Source organism: Ornithodoros turicata, chromosome 6 (genome assembly GCF_037126465.1).
Source record: "Ornithodoros turicata isolate Travis chromosome 6, ASM3712646v1, whole genome shotgun sequence".
NCBI classification, from domain to species: Eukaryota; Metazoa; Arthropoda; class Arachnida; order Ixodida; family Argasidae; genus Ornithodoros; species Ornithodoros turicata.
In genome coordinates this window covers 55,305,805-55,323,768 of record NC_088206.1, presented here as the reverse complement: position 1 = coordinate 55,323,768, position 17,964 = coordinate 55,305,805, and the positions used below count along the sequence as shown (strand labels likewise).

The 17,964-nt window shown below is 46.8% G+C and overlaps 1 protein-coding gene across 6 annotated transcripts in view; it reads right to left on the bottom strand.

Annotated features, from left to right (window-relative positions):
• The window catches only part of LOC135396744 (muscarinic acetylcholine receptor DM1-like), a 492,974-nt gene that overhangs the window by 111,816 nt on the left and 363,194 nt on the right, over window positions 1-17,964 (bottom strand). For all 6 annotated transcript variants that reach the window (XR_010423516.1, XR_010423517.1, XM_064627887.1 and 3 more), the window contains one exon: window positions 7,589-7,640. The gene's annotated coding sequence lies outside the window, so the exon portion shown is untranslated. The remainder of the gene's footprint in view (window positions 1-7,588; window positions 7,641-17,964) is intronic.

Here is a 17,964-nt window from a genome sequence, read left to right as displayed (position 1 = left end):
TGTCATTCAGTGCGAACGTCATTCGCTGGGAATGACATTCAGTTTGCCGTCTGACAGGGGTATAAGACGGCGGTGATTCATCGAAGAGGTCGATGCTTGACCCTGTGTACGCCTCATAACTTACTTCAGCCGTTACGAGCCCATTCGCTGCACCAGCAATTGAAACACTCCCAAAGCGAGTGCCATGACGCTTCAGCGGCGGCGACTTCCACAAAACGCGAGCCTTGTCGTCCCAGCCGGACAGAGAAAAAGCACACACGAGCACATAAATTTATAAACCAACTAAATTACATGCACGTTAGCTTGGTCGTTTTTGATCGAATCTAGTTTACAGAGACGTAGAATGCATTCTGCATTCGTAGGTTCCACCAAAAGACCATTCCATTATTATTATTATTTTCTGAAACGGTTCTCAAAATAGCTCTAAGAAGATCCTACTGCTTGCGATACATAAGCAGGGCAGCATTTTCGAGTAAAAACAACGAAGAGTGATAATAGTGCCTCTACACACAAGGTATTCTTGCAATTAGCTTAATATGGAGAGGTCAAAGAGAGAGAGAGAAAAAAAAGATATGAGAGGGAGGGAGAGATAACTCGGCGTTTTTGGTATACGGGAACGCGGGGGCCCGGTTTCACCAACTCCGATTAACATTTGAACCGAGATCAACGGTCCCTTAACTTGAATTTAACGCTCAACTCTGCTTCATTAAAGGGAGCTATTGTGATTGAAACATTCATCACGTCACCATCTAACGTTTGTAAAGAAGAATTGAGTGTTAACTTCAAGTTTTAGAAACCCTTGATCTCGGTTCAAAAAAGTTAACCTACGCTGGTGAAACCGCGAGAAAAATCTGCTAAGTGATATTTTAAATATTTTTAATGACAAAGAGAGCAAGCAAAGCCGGCCACATTTAGCAAAATAAACGTGAACAGTCTGAATCCGTGTTTCGTGCTTGTCACGTCCGTTTTTGTGCCTCACACTCGAGGAATGTTCCCTTCAGTAAACGTCAGTCCAGCTATCGGTAGTGACTCCGCTACTGCACGTTAAGCGGACGCTGTCGCGATAAATGGAGGGCAGCGGCGGCGATGCTGAGAGTGGAGACATTCCACTGAACGGATTTCGTCGGTCGTCGAAAGCATCGCGGAGTAAGCGCAGAATGCCAATAGCCTACACATCCGCCTGCTTTTTTTTTTCTTTTTTGAGAGGCATACGTACCATTCACTGTTCCATTACAAAGGTATAGGTACATCAGGAGCGGGCTAGCGGGCGTCACTATAAATATTTGTTGCTTTTCATACTTGTTCATTTCATATCTCATACTAGCCACCGTGCCCTGGGGTAGTGAGTCACATATACAGTGTCGACTTTCCTCACTCATCGTCACCATTAATATTTGTTGCTTTTCATATTTTTCCATTCCATATCTCATACTAACCGGTGTACCCTGGGGTAGTGAGTCACATATACAGTGTCGACTTTCCTCACTCGTCGTCACCATAAATGTTTGTTGCTTTTCATATTTCATATTTATCCATTCCATATCTCGTACTAACCAGTGTACCCTGGGGTAGTGAGTCACATATGAAGTGGCCACTTTCCTCACTCATCGTCACCATTAATATTTGTTGCTTTTCATATTTTTCCATTCCATATCTCATACTAACCGGTTTACCCTGGGGTAGTGAGTCACATATACAGTGTCGACTTTCCTCACTCGTCGTCACCATAAATATTTGTTGCTTTTCATATTTATCCATTCCATATCACGTACTAACCAGTGTACCCTGGGGTAGTGAGTCACATATGAAGTGGCCACTTTCCTCACTCATCGTCACCATTAATATTTGTTGCTTTTCATATTTGTCCATTCCATATCTCATACTAGCCGATGTACCCTGGGTAGTGAGTCACATATAGAGTGGCGACTTTCCTCACTCATCGTCACCATAAGTATTTGTTGCTTTTTATATTTGTTCATTTCATATCTCATACTAATCGGTGTGCCCTGGGGTAGTGAGTCACAGATAAAGAGGCGATTTTCCTCACTCGCCGTTACCGTAAATATTTGTTGCTTTTCTTTCATATTTGTTCATTTCATATCTCATACTGACCAGTGTACCCTGGGGTAGTGAGTCACATATAAAGTGGCGACTTTCCTTATTAATCGTCGCTACATATATTTGTTGTTCGTATTTGTCTAAAGTAAGCCAGTGACTGGCGCCTCAGAAAGAGTATCTCACATTGCATGTGAAGTAGGATGCAAAGTACGAGTCAGAAAATATTCCTCAAGTACAGTGCGACGCCCATAATTTCGAATGTGCAGGATACCCAAGAAAACGGCTCCCAACTATTGGTTGGTCACGGCGGCAGGCACAAGGTGCGATTGGTAGGCAGATGATGTGTGTCATCATTTTAACCGATCGCTTCTTCGTAGCGGAATGAAAGATGCTCAACGCATGAACCCCGTTCCTTTTGTAGTGCTGTTAAGGAAACGGTATCTTTGATTGGGCGAGGAGAAATTTTTGCACTCTACTGCCCGTATAACGAGGTCTCGTGTCGTTTTTAAATAAAAGGTACTTTTAAAGGTAAAGGAACTTTTTTTTGTTTTGCTTTATTGAAGTTTTCCCCGTACTGTAACGCATACTTAGCACTTGCCTAAGTTTCGACTTGACACATCCGATCCGATAAAAAAAGAGAGTATGAAAGAATACAATTGCTAATTTATTGGGCTAAATACAGCAAGTACACATTTCATGCACACGAGCTTCTTTTGATCCCACGTAATCTCCATGTCGATGGAGTTTACATGTTCATTTTTCCTTCTTTTGCCAGTTCACTTTCACTTCACTTCACTTCACTTCTTTTTGCCAATTCATCCTCTTTGGTACCGTCTCTGAACCCGCTAGGTATCATTCCAAAAATACATTTATATCAATATCAAAAAGAGATGTGGTCGTAAGTATGCGCTAAGCTGCAGAAGTTATTTCTTGATAATCTGTTCAGGTATTAAAATAATAGCGTGCTACGCGGTAGTAAATAACAGAGGCTGGGCAATACCTTGGCAGACCTTTCCTTTTAATAAATGTATATCCTCTCCCCCCCCCCCCCCGGGCAATACTTCTTCCTCCGTTAACAGGCAGTTGTAAGACGACGACAAAAGGCAAATAAGGAGGTACAGCGTATTAAACGTTATCATATTCTGGACCAGAGTTATTTGCGGAAGATTAGACGTAAACGCTACTCACAGGCTTGACGAGATACATTCATACCGCGAACGTGAGCCCCAGCATTTATATTTCTATAGAGGGCCCATCCATGGGTCCCCTGAGTCGATGTACCACGTTCAAAAACTGTATCGCGTGGAAACTTTCCGTGTATAGCCTATATAGTCTGCAGGACGTTCGGCAAACAACCGAGACTAATGTCGTAAACACGGTTTGAAAATCAATTGTCTCGAACATTCCGACGCAGGCTTCACGAGTACGGAGGAGAATATGTGGAGAGGCACGCGTTAATAAATGGCTCACGCCTCGGCTTCCGTTCTGTGCTGCCGCCATTCAATTATGGGGTTCCCATTTAAAAGGCACCGCGCTCTAGCAGTGGCCATCGATTGGGAAGCGATCGATGCGTCTCCTCGTTCTTTTTCTAGCAGACGACACTGGAGCGACACCCATCACAACAGATGAGCGACAGGTGGCGCCACTCACACCTACGCACGCTTAGTTAGGGGATCTGCAAAGGATGATTCCTTTTCGCCCCCCTCACCGTCCTCACACACAGTGTAGAACTATTTGGGACGTGATACTTTGACCGTTATTGCTCGTTCTCTGGCGGAGACAGGAATTGGGTCGTTTCGGCACCGGTGGCTTTAGATGATACGGGCTTCGCTGGTTTGATGAGAGCGCTCAGAATGGAGGAAGGATGCATGTTTTCCTTCGCTTCGTTGCCGGTTTGTGTTTCGTGACACCCTAGATCACAGGGTAGAGAGGAGTGTGCCTCGGTTCGAACGGCTGTGAACATTCGTGAGGGTCACATGAGACACTTCATTTTTTTGGAACCGAATGTCGAACCCAAACGTTTCTGTTTCCGCTTTGGAAAGCGAGTCATTATACAGGTTTATGCGTCGTACGCTATCGCCTTTGCGTACGTAAGGGATAGCGTTGATGTTTCTGCGCACGCCTATAACAGAAAGGGAGCTACGCGCAGTGTGCAAAACCACCAATGCTTTCCCTTACGTACGCAAAGGCGATAGCGTACGATGTACTAGCACACTCTATTAACCACACTAAGATTTGTACGTATCTTACGTACTCTAAATACAGTATTTGAAATACTTTTCCCGTCATTTTTGGTACGCTGCTCAATACTTTTTACGACTAGTATTTTTAAAGTAAGTAGAAATTTTTTTTCAGTATTTGCTACTCAGTGCTTAAAATACTTTCGTTCCTCGTCAAAGCGGAATCCAGCACACTACCTCGCCGTGTCCAGACTTACAGCTCACTGGTACTTTCCGCCTTTTCTCTTTCATTTTTTTTGGGGGGGGGGGGATTCGCGTATCTGTCATTTATCCTCCTGTACAATAGGGTGGTCCCACGCTTGGCCTTGGCTGTCAATAGCCCGACCCCTTCGTCAGAAAACAGTTCCATTCGTATTGCCAGATGAATTTCCAGGGAATTAGTAACAACAGAATCCCGGCATTTATTTCATTGGTCACCAAAGCAATAAACACGCGCCAGAAGTTGAAAGACCCGAGCTGACATACAGGAGGGATTACGAAGTTTTGGGTTTGAACATATCACCAAGGTTTACTTGAGTTCACCAAAGCTCATCAAAGATTACTTGACACAAAGACATTACAAATAAAAGATATGTTTAAGTATGGGGGATGAAGTTTATTCCTTTCATTTGGACGACCACGTTCAAAATACGCGTTTCACTTAGTGGTAATACTAAAGTACTTTAAAGAGTATATTAAATACTTCTCAAAGTATTTAGTACTCTACTCAAATTACGTTCAGTTTTGAGTATTTTGTACTCTATTTTAAATACTTTTGCGCAGTATTTTGTACATGTCTGACTATACTGTTATCTCTACAAGGTAAACCCGAAGGGCCCGCTTCTTTATCGTCACAATCGTTTACTACACCGTAGCATGTTAGGTCAGCACGTATAGCGTTACATTCAATTCAATCTTTATTTTCCTTTCGGTTGGAAGGGTAAGCCAAAAGCCAAGAGTTCGTATATATTCGAGTATATTCGGGAGTTTACGGTATCGTAAGCGCTTACCGGCTCCTAACTCTGTACGTCTCGCGAATGGGATACGAAGAGCCGTTCGAAGTATTTTTGGCACGATTCCGGCTACGTCGACGTGGCGGCACCTATGAGCTATGGGAGGAATTAAACGGGTCACTGTCACGTTGCGTAAGCTTAGGTGCTTCGTATAACCGCTGTGTAACCTCTTTATCCCTTTCTTTCGTCTATAAGATAGGTCACAGATGAAGAATAAATCATCGTCCACCGTTAAAGTGGGACTCCGCAACGAAATCACCACAAGGGTTGTGGTACATTCGTAATCTTTGGGATGTCAGGAACATGTGTACGAAATATCTCAGTTCAAAACAGCGTAGATTTTACTGAAACGAATTATTACGAAGTGAGCTCTTCGCCTCTGTGAAGCGAGAGGGCGCTGAATGCAACACACTGCTGACATCATCCGGCATCCGGCAAGGGAGAAAGAATGCAGGCTTGGAAGCAGACGACAATGGTGGGTGACGTCACTGAATCCTCCTCCGGACCAACCGCCTTAGTATGGATATGGTATGGAGCTCTGTTTTCTGCTCTTCGCGTTTCGGTTCGGTTTGCTATTGTCATCATTTACGAATTAAATACTCGAGCAAAATGAATGCGAATGTTGTATTCGGTATCGAGGGGGTGCTTCGCGTTCGGTATTATGTTCACCTAATATTTTCCGAATCCTTGCGAAATCTTCCTTTAAGTGGTCACATGGAATTCGTGATGTTCCCGAAACAGTGGCTGAGCCCCTCGTTGGGTCGCCATATTGATTTCACGAGACGGATTCGGAAAGAGGTTCCTTTCACGCTTGGGGAGTCGTTGGCCCTTAAAACGGCCTCCTCAGTCGTTGGCCTCCGACTCAGCAGAATGCGCTTTGATTGGCTGACAACGACACGGAGTCGGAATCGGTGCTTACGATTCTTTAAAAGTCACTATTTGAGCCGTACTGCTTCGTTGCTCCTACTGTGTACATAAACTCGGTGCAGTGAAAGCACGCTTTACAGGCAACCACCTGGTACGGACGCTTTTGTCTGACTTCACTCCCTGTCTGTCGTTTGCGACGAACGGAGCAAAAACCGAGGAGCAGAGATTCGGTCGTTCAATTATTATAATTATTCAATTAAAGTAGCACAGAAGCCATTCTTAACACCCTGTTTCTTCCTGTAAAACTCTTAAGTATGTCAGAAAAATGCACCATGAGAAGTAATTCACCCCACAGAGCCATAATTAATTAATTATCGCAGAAATTGAATCTAAAGTGCGCCGCAAAAAGGGACCGTTCGCAACCGTGGTGGAGAGCTGTACCAGCCTGTGACTTTGCGCTGATGCTACACCGTCCACGGTGGTTGATTGGATTAGAGTATCGTCTGCTAGTCAGCTGTTTAGAGCTCTGAGGAAGCACTGCCCACAGGGAAACTCCCGCGGGACAATGAAATCCTCCATGCCCACGGTCACCCTTTCAATTTCTAATCCACCCCCCCCCCCCCTCCCCAAAGGGAACAGGTTTACAGACTACAAAAGAAGATAGCCCTCACGCATAAAAAGAAAAAGACAGGCGCTGACCTCGACTGACCGAACAGACCTTATGACATCATAGGTCGTCTCTCTCCTCCTTGTTACACCCCGGGTGGCGAGTGGGGAGTGAACGAGCGCGGCTGTGTTTTTCTGTATGCATTAAAACCTTTTGTGCTGTTCGGCAAATTGACGCATATACTTTTATCACATGTCTTAAACTGAAAATATTTTGGATGACCCTCTGTACTCCTTTAGGACTATAAACAAAGGAATGTTAATAGTTGAGTCTAGCTCAGAAGAGCACAAGCACTAGGAATACGAGAAGCACCCAAGATTCAATGTTTTTCCTATTATCAGTGATTATCACTATAAAGAGAGATTACAAAGCTTCGGTTTAGCTCCGGTTCGAACAAAAATGATATGCTGTTTTTTTCGTTTTGCTTGGGGCAGTTTGCTTTGGCACCCGTGTTTTGCAACCCATTGAGTGAGTTGCAGCAGTTGAGTTTATGTAGCAAGCCAGGTGTATGTACCTACCCAAGAGTGCATCTCTACATCTTTTAGTTTTTGCTTCTAATCTAATCTATCCGGGTGTGGGTGGGGAGAGAGGATGTAGAAGACGTTCGCAACTTTGTTGGCTATCTGAGTGATAAAAAGCTTTCGCGTATCCAGTGGTAGTGCTACTTTTCCAATTTCACTCGATAAGACGCTGAATATACCATGTACAGTATTTCATTAATTAGCTAAATGTGTTATGTAAAACTGTTTTTGATGCGCACTCACCGTGTGCTAGGGAAGCGACGCCTCGCAGTATTCCACGGTCTGTTTGAGGACACTGCAAAAATAATCAGAATTAGATGCCACATCGAGAAGAAAAGTAGGATCGTAAAATCAGCAGTTGTATACAGGAACACAAAAAGACGTTATCTTACGTTTATTTATGCTCATATGCTACATCGACAACGACATTACAGTAGCGGCTGTACACAGGAAGAGAGACGAATGCAACCAAAAACAGATTCTGTTTGCACAGGAAAGAGACAAATACGAAAGACGTTTCTCGTTTGAAGCACACGTAAACCGCCGACATAGAGCTGACCTTACTATAGAGTTTTTTTTTTCTTCAAAATTCGGAAACAAACTTCGCAGCTGAAATTTTTATGCGATTTTTTTAGCACACCATATATACGTAAATTTTAATGTTCGGCATTATTATCTGCAGAGCGGATGGAATAGTGTGCTTTATCTTGAAAGCGCCTGGGCTGAGATATCAACTAGTTTCTCCCAGCATAAAGTCAACAAAAGTGTTGCATCTCTGTATCCATTATGCCTACAGAATGGATCCGCCTATCTCATCAATAATCAGGTTCACGTTCTGGGCGCTGCAAGTGTTTTTCGGCACCACTGCACCCCAGTCCGGAAATGCGGATCATTGTCAATAAGTAAACATCGCTATAGGTGATACTCTCAAAACTGACAGCAACGACATGCGGGTAAGACAGTCGCATGCCGACCTAGTCGACCTAGACCTATACAGCTCGCACTCAAAACGTTCGAGCCCGGTACAAAATCGTAGCCGCCAAGCAAGGGGCACAGCCACACTTGTTCACGTTACTCGAAAAAAGTAATTGATTACCGTTACTTCTACGAAAAAAGTAATTGATTGCCGTTACCAATTACCCCACTCCAAATGTAATTGAGTAACGAGTAGAAAAGTAACGCGATACTCCGGTCGTTACTTTGCATTCATGCAAATTATGCACGCCGTTGTGTGCCTCGGAAAAGAAAAAACAAACAAACAAAAAAGAGGTTCAACAGCGTAACAGCTGAAATAACACGAACAACAAAAACGTGTAGGACAAGTAGATCTGTACGTCTACTGTATTTATCGCCCGTGAAGACGTTGACCTGATTGTGGAAGAGCATTGCGTGGAACTTCCCCATGACTCACTAAACCTCCAAAGCTTCAGGTACCACCAGACTTGTACACGTTACCGAAAAAAAGGAACTAAATACCGTTACTCGTTACCTCGAAAAAAAGGAACTAAATACGTTACCCGTTGCCAAAGTAATAAAAGGAACGCGTTCCCGTTATTCGATAGTAACGAGTTACTTTTACGTTACCATGCTATTACGGAGCCACAACCACATCAAAATTGACACGTTCTTCATCCAACAATTTCCATGGAATTTGCTTTGAAGAATAGTTGGTACTCGAAATGGGCATCGGTTATTTTTGGTGCGTTTGCTCGAGAGAGCCTCTGTGGCAAGACTGACAAATTGCTGTGGAAAAGCATGGTTCCATCAAATACAACCACCTTTGTTTGATGCATGCGTTGGATGCGCCTGATTAGTAGCGAGGCTGACTTTCCTTCTTTTTTTGTTCTGTGAATTCAAGGTCAACAGCTGCCTTTATTCCCCTATTTTGGCACCACGGTTAGGAGGCTACACGACGATATTGTGCGTTTATGTTCTGATAAATATGTGATATATCTGATATGTTCTGATAAATGCTACACCAACGTCTACAAGCCGTTGTATAAGCTGGCTCTTTGCATGGCTAACCTTTCCTTTCTTTCAGTAAACATACCCCCCCCCCCCGTTGTAAGCACAAAGGTTCTCGGGCCTCACAACACGGCATTGGCTCCACGAGGTATTCGATGGATTCGTGTAAAGCAGTGCCTTTAACGTGTAATCCTCGATACGGTAACTGCTACAGCTAACTAAATTATTGAAGACGCTTACCTGAGCACGCTTCTCCAAATTCGAATGGGATGCACTCGGTCATTTTAGTTTGGGAAAGCAAAGAACACACTAAAATACTACATTCCCGTCACCTTTTGCCGCCTTAACCCTGAACGTCTCGTCCAACCCAGGCCACACTCACGTGATTATCATCTGTGCCATCTTATAATCAAACGAGTGATCCTCACTGGAGCTCACCAGTGTGAAGGTGGGAGCGAAAATACGGGGACTAAGGTTTCTTCCCGGGATACGCTGGTAGGCCAATGACAAGCGAGCTGCATATAATCAACCCGGGATTTCGTGGTCCACGTCGGGTGGACCCACTTTACACGGCGAATCAGCAGAGATTGACAGTGCCATCTCAGGATCCGAGTTTCGACGAGCTTAGTTACTCTAGTATATCCATTGGCAGCTGCTGGAAGATAACACCTACACCCACAAACAAATCCAGGGTATTTTTCCAAGAATGCTTTCATGGTCAATGACACGACAGGGAAGTGTTGCGGCATTCGTCATGTGGGTCACCTTAGAACTCAACAAAAGAGTGACTGTCGACCAGAGGCTCCCAGGAGCTGAACATCCAGGTCAGGTCACCTCGTGTTAGAAGCGTACGAGATTTCGGGAATTTCCACATACTAACTGACCATGTCGTCCATGTTGAAGCCGAGCGTAAACGAAGGAAAGGAACGAGTAACGTGAGTAACGAGTTACCGATTTTTGTAACGGAATACGTTATTAGTTACAACTTTTAGAAAAGTAACCAGGTCGTTACTTCGTTACCGAAAAAAGTAACTGGTTACTGGGTAACGAGTTACGTACAACTCTGGGTACCACCCAGTGGTGTAGGAAGAGATTAGGGAGAGGGACCCTAAAATTCCAGAACGTCAACACAATGACTTCGACTTGCTATAGTACAACAGCTCAACAAAGGCTGACGGCATGAGGGGCTTGACTTGGGGGCAGAGCTTCTGAAAGACAGGTTAATTTCTGCCGGAAAAGTAATCAATTAGTGAGTAATCGATAACACAGAAAAGTTATTGATTACTCGAAAAATTACTTTCACGGTAAAGTAAATGATTATTTGACAAATTACTCAAAAGTAATTGATTACAAGTAACGCAATTACTAGTAACGCGTTACGCACAAGTCTGGGCACAGCTATAGCAAACTAGAACGAGAGCCATGGTGGAAAACGGCGCTCATGTGGAGCGTTCCTTGAAGGAACTCACGCACCACATCTTGCGTGATATTCTTATCACGGTCCGAGATGAAAAAGGAAGAGAGCAATCTGGTTCCAGACCTAATCTGAGGTCATTTTGCTAACAAGAGAGGGATCCACGAATATCCCTCAGAGGAGCCTTATAGGATCAGGAACAGATGGCTTCTTATTAATGGCTCCGTAACGAGCTTTTAACCGCAGCCTGCCTACAAACAGGCTTCCTTTTGCCTTCCTCGCTGCCTTTCAAGCCCATTATAGCATCGTGCCTTTCGCTTGCAGGCCACAACCCTCTCCGTCATACGCAAGTTGCCGAACACGGCTCATTGCATTCGGTTCCTGCAATGCTGCATAGACTACTCGCTGTTTCCAGCATACTGCGTCCATTATGCTGTACCCCCTATTCGCAATATTCTACACACAGAAATGGGCCTCGGCAGAGTGATTTTTTTCTTCTTCTGTTGTCGGTGGTTCAAAAAAGATAAGATGGGTTGAAACCCAACGAAAAGCTCAAAGTCACACTGGGTACTTTGTTCTGTAACGAACTAACCCAAGCGGAACAATGTGTTGAAGGTGCGAGTGCATAGGAGTGGGGCGAGGGGGGATAGATCGAGGTTGATTTCTTTCTAGACATCTCTACGAAATGAAGCTCAGCACTGATAAGACGCCCTTTCTTCGGAAGACAAGAGGCACGCCAGCCACGCCTATAGTCAAGAATACCGGTCCAGTTTAGTGGTGGTCAACAGTTTATTGGCTCCAGGATTCCAATCTCGAGCTCCCTGCTCCTTGGTGCAACGCACCAGACTGTCGTCTTTTCGGCTCGCGGGCCCTTTTCTTGGCTTGGTCACCTGACCGCTTCATCGTCGGAGCTCTTCATCTTCTTCGCTCCTGACTCCTCCCCCCTTGCAAGTTGCAGGTGTCGGCCACGACGAGATCCACTTGGTGGTGATTAACCTTGGAACGAGAGAGAGTCCAGGACTTGCACTGCACAGCAGTCACTTGCCACCAAGTTGAACCTGTGTGCTCGAGACTTGAACTTTCAATACATTGGGCCACAGTTGTCCCGCGACGTAAAGCCATTACGACGATTTATCATTATCTGCGTGTTGTGCTGCTTGGGAAGTAGTCATGCTAGTGCATGTCACGAAATGTTTAATGCGCCACCGCACAGGAGTATTCACTGTCTTGGGTGCTTATCATCTGTAAGTTGCCACTATAGGGACCATGAAAATGATATGTATTTTATTTTATTTATTTTATTTCGTATTATGAATCCAATGACTTGGTATGCCATCAGTGAACAACAACAACAACATAGATGAATGGATGATGATGATGTGGGATGTTTCCCTGCGTTGAGTGCAGGACCCTACCCCATTCCAAAAAGGTTCACATGAAAGGATGACGAGGGAAGGAAATCCCTACAGTTCGTGAAGGAGGCCGGTGGCCCTCAGAAAGGAAAGAAGAGCGCCAAGTGCACGGCACTGGTGTCCAGGGTTACTCCATGGGCCGAGAACTTTGCAGATGTTGAATGGCCTCTGATGCAGCATTTCAAGTTGAGATTTAAAGGCCCGTCGCTCGCGTACGTACTGGCTGCAGTCTTCGAGAATGTGTCGGATTGTTGCCGGTAAACCACAAGTTGTACACAGCGCCGTGGTGCTGTGGCCCAGCCTATACCGGAGTGCAGGGGTGAATGCGACGCTAAGTCGTAAACGACGCACTAGAGACGTAAGGTATACTTAGGAATAGCAGGATGGCATACAACTCCGCAGAGGTGGCCGAGGTGCGATGCGATAGGGCGGAACCCACGTGAAATTGACTCCTCTGGGATTACAAATGCCGCAGATGAGCCGCCTGTAGTGGAGGAACCGTCCGTATATACAGCGGTTTGGTTTCCGTATGTAGCGTCCATCCACTCCAGAGTAGCCTGCTTGAGGACTGGAGCAGGGGTTTGGCTCTTCGGCCCCTTGATCCTCGGGATGTGAGACAAGATGGATGGTTTCGGCAGTGTCCATGGCGCTACTGAAGAAGCGGATGGGGCAACAGTGAAGGCAGGTATATGGTCCGTTAGTTCTTGCGCACACTGCGCGATTTTGCTGCGGGTTCGCTTACGAAGCTTCTGTACCAGTGGGTGACGGCGATGGTGAGCGCGCAATCGCAAGTAGTGGCGGAAAGTGTCTCTCTTGCGGAGGACGCCAATTGGGAGTTCCCTGGCCTCGGCTACCACCATCCTCGTCTCAGCGCAACGCGGAACGCCAAGACAGGTCCGCAAGCTGCGCGCCAAGACGCAACGGAGCTTGTGTTCGGACGTCCGTGATAGTTCGTGCAACACAGGAAGGCTGTAGACTACTGAGCCACGAACAAGCGCTTTGTGGAGTGCAAGAAGGTCCCGCTCAGTGCATCGCCAGCGCAAGCCGGCAAAGTGACGTATCACATTTCCCCAACGTTGCGCCTTTGAAGAGAGATAGTCAATTTGTCTTGCTCACGACAGGTTGCGGTCCAACACAACACCGAGGAACCTGTGGTGCCTGACCTGCCTTAACGGGGACCCCCCGATATGTACTTGGAACCGGCGCATCTCTTTCCGGGTAAACGGAAGGGTAGCACTTTTCTCAGTGGAGATGTCCATCCCTGCGTTCAGGAAGTAGGCATGTATGGCATCAAGTGAGCTCTGGGGCCGACGCTGAATTGCAGGGCGGGACTTGCCAACAGTCCAGACGCAAATATCATCAGCATAGATGGACAGATGCACCCTCCGAGGAAGGCACTCCTTGAGGTCCATCAAGACAATGTTGAATAACAGGGGGCTAAGGACACTTCCCTGAGGAACTCCCTGTGGCACAGTGATCTTTTCCGTGTCCCCCTCGCCTGTAGTGACGAAAATCTTCCGTTGACGGAGGAAGTCGGAGAGCCACGTCAATGCCCTATGAGGCACCTGGGCCTGCAACAACCCATGAATAACACAGGGATGGCTTACGGAATCGTACGCCCGTTTGATGTCCAGGAAGACAGCCATCGCTATTTTCCTTCGCGCCTTCGCTTCTTCGACCGAAGAGACTAAATCGATCACCGAATCCATGGAGTTACGGTGCCTGCGGAAACCCGCCATTTCCTGAGGAAAAACAGGTCTTCGCTCCAGCCACCACTCGAGCCGGTGCAGTATCATGCGTTCAAGGATCTTGCCTAAGCAGCTGGTGAGGCTCACAGGTCGGAAAGACGCCAGATCGGAGGGTTGTTTTCCCGGTTTCAGGATGGGGACTACACGTGCCTCCTTCCACGCGGCAGGGACCAGCCCATCCCTCCATGACGTGTTATAAACCTCTAAGAGCGCCAAAAGGGATACGTCGTCCAAATTGCGGAGCGCCACGTAGGTGACCTTGTCAGGACCCGGCGACGACTTCTTGTGGGAGAGTGCCAGCGCAGCCTTGAGCTCTGCAAACGTGAGGTCTGCGTCCATGTCAGGGTCAGACACTGACGGGGCTCCTCTAATAGTATACTGCAGCTCCAATGCATGGCTCCGAAAGGCTGCACATTTAGCTGCCTCGGACCTTGCTGCCAGAATTTTGCAGAAGTCGTGGGCAACTTCCTTCTCACGCCTAGATACTGAGAGTGCCAGAGATCTGAGGGGGTTCCTCGCGGGAGGAGCTTCGCGGAGACACCGCGCAATCCGCAGGACCTTCGCAGGGCTTAAAAACGGAGTCAGAGACGCGCAAAACTGACGCCATCTTTTTTTGTCAACAGCCTTCAAGGCTTTCTGTACCGATGCATTCGCACGACGCGCGACTTGTGCATCTGCAAGTTGGCCGGATCGCCGAGCCCTCCACTCTGCCCGTCTCCGAATGGCACGCAAACGCTCCACCTCCGGATCCGTACCTGCGTGGCCAGCGCTGATCTTTGCAGTCGTGGTGGAAGACGTCAGAGAGTTCACAATATGGCCGGTAAATTCGCCTGCGGTCATTCCCACCCGCACGTCCTTTTTGCACAGTTCACGAAAGGACTTCCAATTTGGTAGTCGTACGGTTCTGCGGCCTGTCCCGGATGTGTACTTGGAGTAAGAGACAAATATAGGAACGTGGTCACTACCTCTTCCGTCCAGGTCCGTGGACCAGGTCAGGTACGGAAAAACGTCCCTCGAACACAGCGAAATGTCTAATACGTCTGTTGAGTAGTCCCGGCGGAGGAATGTTGGAGACCCGTCATTTAAGACACAAAGATCCAGGTCTTCAATGATATCGCACCACAGGGACCCCTTGCTGTCTCGTCTGCGACTCCCCCACAAGGGGTGATGAGCGGCCATCAGTGAATATTACGCTCTTTCCCGAATTTTCCCACGAAGCCGCAAAACTCCACAGATTCGGATTATCCGAGTGTAGGCGACGTCATGGAGAGTGGGCGTCTCCGCTCTTCACTCAGCGTTGCAAATCCGAAAGCAACCGTGGTGAGGAGAACGGAAATGGACCTTCTGGGAGATATGTCGCCAGGCGCATTGCATATTGGGCATCCTATATGACTCCATACTTCTCAAAACTAGAAATTAATTGTATATTACTTCCGCTTGACATAAAGAAACAATATTTTGCAAATATACAGCGTAACATTCGCGTCTTGAAATGTAATATCCGTTCATGTCAATTGTTTACGCAGAGCATGTCAGACCTCATGATCCCACTGATGTCTCAAACAAAGCGTGCTTCTTCACGAAGCGCAAGAAGCCTCTGCGCAGCGTACGAAAAATACAAGTGCAAGAGTGCGTCAGTAAGACACCGTTAAGGCTCGTAAAACAACAACGGCAGAAGGGAATGTATTGAAGCGAAATAGTTTGTCTCGCCCATGCTCTCCAGAAGAATGTAGGGAACAACCTTCTCGGATCGCCTTAAGTCGTCAGTCAAGCCCTAGTGCAATCCTATCGGCACAAAGTGGCGGGCAGAGAGCTCGGGTAAACGCATATCGCGAAAGAGATCGAACATTCAGCAGGTCAGGATACGTGGCAACTATCACCGAACCGGAAGCCGGTTTCCCCCTGCATTCCTATTGTGGAAGCCCCCTCCCCAAACGTCTGCTTGCAGTGCGCGTCGCATTTCACCGTGAAGGAGGCAGTCCAACTACGTGTGCCTATCGATTTTTGTGTCCATTTTGGAGGAGCCGGTGCTGAAAACGTAGGAAATGCCGCAAGCAGCTTTCGAAAAGCCCCCTCCTAGGTTGATCGAAGGCTCTTGAATGATTTTCCCCCGTTTCAAAAGTGGATGCCGATCCTTTGAAGCCAACCTCAGCTCCCACGCAGGCCAGCCACCCGCAGCACTGAGAAGACCAGACCGACAATACTTTCGATACAATCGCTCTGGAAAAAGCGCAGTAGGTGTTGTCAAATGTCAAGACCACGTTCTGGTATTCGACTTTGTCGGCTTGGTTCCTCAAGGGTACGTCCCTAGAGGACGCACGATGAATGCGCAATTCTACAAAACAATCCTGCAACGCCTCTGCGAGGCTTTGCGCACACACCGTCGTGAGACGTTAACAAACTCCATCGTGATGAGCGATAACAACAACAAAACACTACATGAATGACGATGGGATGAGGTAATTCACCGCAACAATTGCGGTACCATACCTCAGTGCATGTGGGTGAATATATGAGTGAGATGACGATGAAAAAGATGAGGCATATACACACTCGCACACACACATGACACACGCAAATGAGATGTCACACACGCGGGTGCGTCTAACTGATGGGGATAGTAGTTCATCCGGTCGGCCACCGGAGATGTAATGCTGTGAAGATCCCATCTCCGCATTCATGGCAAAAGCACGGAGGTCAGAGGAGTTCAAGCAAGCTAGTAGACGTCAGGAACAGATAGAATGAGTGCAGGCATTGACGGTGCTGCACAGGGTTAGAACAAGGACCCAAGACTGCTGCAAGGCTGAGCGGTTTGTTGTTTATATACGGGTCAGTTGGGGCTGGAGCATTGTTCTTTCCGAACTGTACAGAGGATAGTCGATGAGGACGTGTTGAGTGCGATGAGCGATACTCTACTACACTGCAACGGGTATTGTCGAGAGAGGTATAGCGATGGACCTCATAATGGTGACGGAACTACTGCACGGTCCAGAACGGCAAGAAGTGTTTTCCGATGAGTGGGTTGATGGGCTCAACTTGTCCACGGGCCATTTTTTGCAAAAGACATTGCAAGTGCAAGTGGTGATGCGGACATTGAGGAAGTGCGTTAACAGTGCGTGACCACAGTGAGGGCACATTGCTGGTTCCACCAGCCACCGTCAGAATCGGAGCTATAGTGATAGCGTCCAATGAATTAATGCACCATCCTCACGAGGCATATTACGTGATGTCCTGCAGCAAATGCCTTCAATCGTGCTCGAGATGCTACGGAAAGAGTTGCAAGACATAAGGCAGCTAGTTTCGTTTCTCGTCTAGCACTGCGCTATCTGATAGCTTCTGAGAGCGTGGTTTAACCGTGGAAACCGACATTTGTGTCGCACTTTATAAGTAAAAACAAAAAGCGCTCAAGCAAAGCAAAGCACACGGACGTAGAAAACGTGCTCGTTTTTTATCACCACGAGGCGAGTTAACATTGTGAGCGGTGGTAAGACAAGCAAAAGGAACCGTCGGCACTATGTAATTGCATTCCCGTCGTTCCTCTCGAGAAGCCTTCGCAGAAGTCGGCGCACGTCAAATCTTTTCAAAACTGTCACAAGACGACTGTGATATGCGTTCAGGGCGCACTTTTCCGTCGCAACGAGCAAAGTTAGCTCAATCGTGTCAGAGAAAAACACCACCAGCAACAGGACGCAATTCCAAGCCCTTCTTCCATAGCGAGGCACTCAAGCATCGGCTGCATGCGCCGCCGTCAGGCCCGGCTGCCTCGTCGTCAGCTCCAAAGAGATAGGATAAAAATGGAAATACAGAAATGCAAATACGTGAGCGACAATAAAAGAAAGAAAGAAAGAAAAAGAACAAATCGAGCTTATACTTTAGTGTGTTGTATGCGTTACATAACAGTGCTGCGGGGGTAAATCTGGGTTAAAGAATGCGCGAGACAAAAGAATATTCCTTCTTTTTAGTCGGCGCCTGCTTCATCGCATAAAAACCTACGATATGTGGCTGAGAATCATGGCGACTATGAACGACGTAGTGCATCATGCGAGGGTATACTGGGTTTCTCAAGATAAATCTCGGGAT